This window comes from Lygodium microphyllum, chromosome 7 (assembly GCF_053477565.2).
Source record: "Lygodium microphyllum isolate KBCC chromosome 7, Lygodium_microphyllum_v1.1.10, whole genome shotgun sequence".
Lineage (NCBI taxonomy): Eukaryota > Viridiplantae > Streptophyta > Polypodiopsida > Schizaeales > Lygodiaceae > Lygodium > Lygodium microphyllum.
In genome coordinates, this window is record NC_141141.1 from 26,189,594 (window position 1) to 26,196,916 (window position 7,323).

The window sequence follows — 7,323 nt, forward strand, 5'->3', positions numbered from 1 at the left end:
AGGCTCTTTGAAGGTGTTTCTTGGCTTCATTGGGCACCTTGTATGCCCCCATTTTCCCCCTTATCCTCAGCATAACCAGCAGGCCCCACAATAGTAGCTCACGTTTTTTTTGCGCCTATTTCAAAAGCCGTCTCAAAAATCCCATTTTTTCTCATATCTCGGGCATCCGAAACCCGATTTAGGCAAGGTAAGAGTCTAACTTGGGGTCTTAGTATGCTTTGGACGTGGTGGTGATGCTAGATCTCCCAAATTCTAATTATAGCATTTTTTGCAATAGATCAGAGTTGATTTACAGCAAGAAAATGTCACACTCTTAGCTTATGTGATGCTCCCGAGGCTTGGTATTTGATGCCAAGATGCTTTGGGGATGTTTGCCCAATGTTTTGAGATGCTTTGGGACTTGGTTTAAGATTTCATAGCTCGATTTATGTAGGGATATACTGCTGTACATTGTTTGGGCAGTAAGGTTTTATTAGGGATGGCTTATGCATAATGCTCTTTGTTGACATTCGGGTGTCCTGTTGGATGTATTGATGCTTGATCATCATGGTTTATGCCTAGATATGCTATTTGAGAGCTATTGAGCCTTGATTTGGATGCAGAAACTTCATTGTTAGTTGGGATTTATGCTACCTTGATTGATAGGCTATTTTATCTCCAGTTTGGTTATGCCTATTGGTTTCGGGCTATGTCTTTGGGATATGCAATGAAGTATTGACCTTTGGGGTACGACATCGAGCTTGTCTTTGGTTTCGAATCTTCATTTGAGCTTGAGCTTGGCTTTGGAATTCATTTGATGCTCCGTCTTGGATGTACATATGACATGTATGTTACCTATGTCTGACGGGTCTTGACATGCTTGGCCTATGCCACCACTACATGCTAGTTACATTATTTGGAGCCGATTGCTACTAGTGCCTTGTCTTGGCTTAAATTTGGCTTTCCAGAAATTACTTGGGATATTTCTTGGCTTTCCAGAGTTGTATTTGGGATACAGTTGATATCTATGGATGCTCTAATTGGAGGCTATAGAGCCTATTTGCTCATGATGTCTTATTGATGTCTAGTCTTGGATCTTTCATCATTAGTACTCTCATATGCCTTTCTTGAGCTTCTTGGCTTGATCCATACGACTTTTGTGCCAGTACATATACTTGGGATGATTTAGGCTTTGCACTCCTTGAGCATACACCTCTTTGTGTCAGGTCTTGCCAGTATTGTGTACACTTTGCCCTGCTACATAGGGGGTGTGTTGGCTTACTGATGGATTCGTTTCACATGCTTGGGTGTTTGCTCAATGCCCGTATGACTGTCATATGATGATTTATGCCCGCTTGATGTCGGTTATGCTTCGACACTTAGTGGTTGACTTGGTGCATTGATTTTGCCTATAATTTTCTCTCATTGTACCTGGCTGTAATTTATTACAGCAAGTAGTTATGTATGGATTGATGCAAAAATTTTATACTAAATCATCCTGATTTTATGTACTTTTGATGGTACTTGGTGGGCAGCATCATTATCTATCAGTTTGTGGTCATTTTGCCTTGGTTTTGGTGGTATTTTGACTGTTTACAAAACAGAAAACAGTAAGTAGTTTTGAACTGTCTGCACTGTGTTGGACTGCATTCTGGGTTCTTTTTTCACTGACAGTGCTATCTTCAACATTACTAAGCTTGATGGTATGAATTATGCCTATTGGAAGAGCTAAGTTTGGCAGGTATTGGTGCAAAAATCGCAGATAAAGCCACTAAGGATGCATGGCGAGCGGCGTGAAACTATGACTGATGATGAATGGGATGAGCTTGATGAGTTATGCAAGTCCACCCTCATCTTGTCTCTCACTGAACATGTGCATTACAATGTGGTTGAGGAAGCACAGAGTGCTTGGCAGCTTTGGGATAAAATTAAGAACCTCTATGAAAGGAAAAGTCTAGCAAGTTAGATGTATTGGCTGAAGCAGCTTATGGACCTGCACATGAAGGAGAATATGACAATATCTGCTCATTTGAGCTAATTCCATGTTATTCTCAAGAACTTAACTTTGCACGGTATTACCTTTAATGATGAGGTTACTCCATTGTTTTTGCTTGGGACTATAAGTGAGTCATGGGATGTATTCCACACTGCCTTATGTGCTCCTGCTACTATTTTGAACTTGCCTGATGTAGAGAGTGCTCTTCTGTAGGAGGAGATCAATTGTAGGAACTTGAATGACTCTCGTGTGTCGCATGCTTTGACTGTTAGAGGTAGAGATAGTAATGGCAAGAATGACCGTGGGAATGGTTGTGGCAGAGACTTGTACAAGTCTAGGTCTAAGTCATGTGGTAAGTCGTGCAGCAAGTCTGTGGGAGAAATGCTAATGTGACATGCCATCATTGCGGCAAGAAGGGTCATATACACCCACAGTGTCATGAGTTGCGCAATGAGAAGCGGAAAGAGAAAGGGAAAGACAAAGTACAAGAAAAGTCCTCTCATCACAGTATTATGCCTGTGAAATCTAGTGTGAAAATCAAGGAGATAAATGTCATGCAGACTGATGACTCCGATGGAGAGTACATACTTGCAGCTAGTTCTTGTGATGCTATGTCATTGACTGATGTTCACTCTATGTATGCGGAGTGTTGGATTTTGGATTTTGGTGCTTTATTTCATGTTACATCATGTCGTGAGTGGTTTCACTCCTACCGCACAATCTCTAGTTTAGTTTGCTTGGGTGATGACAGATCACTTGCTATTGTTGGCATTGGGAATGTACGGCTACTGACTACTGGTAGTACTTTTCTGTTAGAGGATGTACGTCATGTACCTGCGCTTACATGCAATTTTATGTCTGTAGGGTAGCTTGATAATGTTGGGTTTCATATTTCATTTGGGGATTTTGCCTGGAAGATCACCCATTGCAGACTTGTGCTTTCTAGAGGTACCAAAGCTAGCAGCCTCTATCCTCTTGTAGTTGATGGGTCCTCTGTTGACTATGTTTTATTAGTGGGTTTCATCCCACATGTATCTCTTTGACATGCCCCTTTGGGCCATATGTCCTTGAAGGGAATGAAAATGCTTTCTGGTTTTGTAGTACTTATCACCCCTTGACTACGCATGTTTTGATTCATGTGAGCATTGTCTTTATGGCAGACAAACTAGGAATAGGCATAAGAAGTCTGGTAGGACATGCATGAGTGAGCCCCTGGCATTGGTACATTTGGATGTTTGTGGACCCATGCCGTGTCAGTTTATGGGTGGTGCAAAGTATTTTGTGACGTTCATTGACGATTTTTCACGTAAAGTTTGGGCTTACCTCATTAAGCTTAAGTCAGAAGTCTTGGCTGTGTTTCAGAGATGGCTTGCATTGGTCGAGAACCGGACTGGGCATAGGTTGAAATGCCTTAAGATTGACAATGGGGGAGAATATGTGTCATGTTCTTTTGAGCAACTATGTGACAAGAGGGGTATTAAGCATTAGTTGACCGCCCCTTATACCCCACCCTAGAATGGTTTGGCTGAGGGATGAATAGAACCAATCAAGAGCGTGTACACAATATGCTTAGCCATGCAGGCTTACCACAAAGCTTTTGGGCTGAGGCAGTCAATACAGCTGTGCATGTCATAAATAGATCACCTTCTAGTGGCTTGGCTTTTCAAGTTGCAGAGGAGGTATGGATTGGGAAACCTTCGTCTTATGTGCATCTACGTGTCTTTGGATGTGAGTCATTCTGCCATGTGCCCAAAGACAAGCGTACTAAGTTGGATCCTAAGAGTGTCAAATGCATTTTCCTTGGCTATGGGGATGCACACGAGATGGGCTCTGGGATCCACAAGTGCAGAAAGTCATCTGCAGCCATGATGTAGTCTTCCATGAAGACAAGATGCATAGGCAGCCTGAGAAGGTGATAAAGATATGCAAGGTTATATTCCAAGAGGAGCCATGTGCTCCTGCACAACCAGTTGGACAGCGTACAGTAGTAGTTGGTACACATGGCCAGGGTGTTGGACTGGCCGCAGAGCCTACTGTGAGACAGTCTACTAGAGATAGATGTCCACTTGATAGATTTGAGTCCTTGATGCATTATGTCTTGGTTACAGATGTAGGAGAGCCTCTCACCTATGATGAGGCTATGCGTAGGGGTGACAGTCACTCCTAGGAGAGGGCTATGTAGTCTGAGATAGACTCCCTGCACAAGAATATAATTGGGATCTGGTTGCATTGCCTCAGGGAAAGAAGGCTTTGCCATGCAAATGGATGTACAAGCTGAAAAGTACCCTTGGAAATCCCAAGCTGGCTTATAAGGCAAGACTTGTCGCTAAGGGTTTTAAACAGGAGCATGCAGTTGACTTTGATGAAGCCCTTTCTCCTGTGGTTAAGATGAACACCCTATGCTTGGTTTTGGCCTTAGTTGCGCAGCTTGACTTGGACATGTATCAGATGGATGTCAAGATTGCATTCTTGCATGGGGATTTACATGATGAGATTTACATGGAGCAGCCTAAGGGCTTTGTAGAACCTGGCAGGGAGCACCTAGTGTGCAAGTTGAAGAAAAGTATTTATGGCTTGAAGCAGGCACCTAGGGAGTGGTATCATAAGTTTGATGCCTTTATGCAGTCACAACGCTACATCAAGAGTGCTATGGATCCTTGTCTTTACATGAAGAAAGCCCGTGATGGCTCATTGCTTATTTTGGTACTTTATGTAGATGATTTGCTGATAGCAAGGAAAGCTCATGATGAGCTGGATGCTCTAAAATATCAACTGAAGAAGAGCTTTGAGATAAAGGATTTGGGACAGGGTTCTCACATTCTTGGTATGCACATTAAGCGTGATAGGCATCAGGAACTACTCTACCTCTCACAGAGGGAGTACATTCATAAAGTCCTTGAGCGTTTCTACATGGAGGACATAAAGCCTATTAGCTGTCCATTATCTTCTTATGTGAAGGTTTCACAGGCTGATTGTATGCAGAGACGGATGAGTAGAGGGTCGAGATGGCCAAGATTCCCTATGCATCAGTCGTGGGCAGTTTGATGTATGCCATGATAGCCACTCGTCCAGATATTGCCTTTGCAGTTGGTGTTGTGGCCCGCTATATGGCTACACCTAGCAAAAAGCATAGGGATGCCATAAAGGGTATCATGAGATACCTGAAAGGCACAACATATATGTGTATTTGCTATGATAGCCAGGATACAAGAGTTGTGGGCTATACAGACTCCAATTATGCAAGACATGCAGATAGTAGGAAGTCCACTTTCGGTTACGTCTTTACCTATGCTGGAGGTGCTGTTTCTTGGATGTATAGGGTTCAGAAGTGTATGGATCTCTCTACCAATGAGGCCGAGTATGTTGCGGCCACTGAGGCTTGCAAGGAGGCCATATGGTTGGGCCGTTTGGTTCATGACCTTGGGATTGATACTATATCTATGTTGTATTCGGATTCTGTGAGTACGATTCAGCTAGTAGCCAAGAATCCGGTCTTCCATGCGAAGATGAAATACATTGAGGTGAGGTATCACTTCATACGTGGGGTCATGGAGGACAAGTCTATTGACCTTGTCAAGATCTCCACTGACAAAAATCCTACATATCTACTCATGAAAAGCCTCACTACTGAGCGCTTTGCCTCAGGAGCTTGATGAGCATTGGATGAGATGATGTTTTTTCCCATCCTATTGTACATGTATACATTGTACTATCTTTTCTTTTTCTTTTCACTTCTCACTAGGGCAGATTTGCCTCTAAGTGGGAGGTTGTTGGGGGTAAAGGTGCCTCTGCCTAGCCACTTGTGTATTACTACATTGACAGTATCACCACTGCACACTAAGATGGTGAGCGCCCGTCACTGTCACTTTATTCTTTATTCTTTTAGTGATAGTTTGAATAAAGGAAGGCTCGGTCACACATTGTGACTATTGGAGTTCCCATTTGTCTCTCTCTCTCTTCTTACTCTTGCTCTCTGCCATAGCTCACTTCCAAGTAAGCTTTGATCCTGCTCACCTTTCACAACAAAGCAGGAGTTTACACCAGAGCATGAAAATGCAAGAGATCCAGAGAGTACTAGCCCTAGCAGGCAGAAATCAGACAAAGGGTGAGAGAGCGCTAGAAGGAGACCTCACGCTGAGTGAGCTTTTGATGAAGCGGTTGCTAGATAACACCACCGAGTAGAGCACTGCAACGTTGCCAACATTGCTACTGGCAGGGTTGGTGGGAGTCAACCAAGGCTTTAAGAGCCAATCAAAAATCCCCATGGTAGCAAAGCAGTAGCTAGAAAAATACCAAGCAATCAACGACCCATACAGCTTTGTGGAGCAGTTTGAGTAGGTCTACGAGGCGAAGGACCTCATTGATCCTACTCAACCCTCCCAAGCTTTTAGACTATGCTTAGGCGACAAGGGTCATGGACCTAGTACACAAGTCTAGATGCTGCAGAGCAATCCAATTTCAATGGCTTGAAAAACCTCTTCATTAAGAGATTTTTCAAACTTGGGTACTTTGATAACCTGCTAGTACGACTCATGCACCTCAAGTAGAGAGAGAAAGAGGACATCTGGGATTATGTGACTCATGTGAGGAGCCTCTTTAAGAGAATCCCTACGGGCGAGAGACCAACTGAAAGAGTGGTGTCCATGGTATTTATCAATGGAATATGAAGTGAAGAGCTCTACAAAGCCTTGGCCGGTAACTTGAGCTTGTAGCGAGACACATTGACGAGGGTCTTTGAAGAAGCTATTCAAGTGGACAACCAGCTCAAAGAGAGAAACTCCAGGAGCTTGAATCGAGAAGAGTCCAGTGCTAGGAATTGCAAGAGGGCTTCAATGTCAAGTGAGAGATAAGGCCCAAGCACTCAAGATAAAGGAAAGGGTACCTCGGGACAAGAGCTAGCAAAGATGAAGATGGAAATAGCTAAACTACAGGAGATGATGAGATGACCAACTCGCCCACACATCCAATGTGTGTATTACGGCGGGAACCACTTGCCAGCTGAGTGTCAGGATCCTAGGTCATGACCTTGCGCTAATTGCGGTAGGTTTAGCCATGACGCCATGCATTGTCGACTACCTCGGAGACTCCCATACCCATAGCCCTATGGTCAACCCTACCTTATGAAAATGCCATCGAACTTCTTGGGAAGGGGAGCCCCATTGGCCCTCCCAGCACCTAATGATGCTAAACCGACCATCCCTAGGATGGAGATAAACTCTACATGCATCCCTAGACCACCGGGACTCTATGTAACCTATCCACCGAGCGATACTCCAATCCACTATGTGGAGGAGCCAAATGGCGATGAGCCTTATGTAAACCCTTATGTATCGTATGATGAAGAAGAC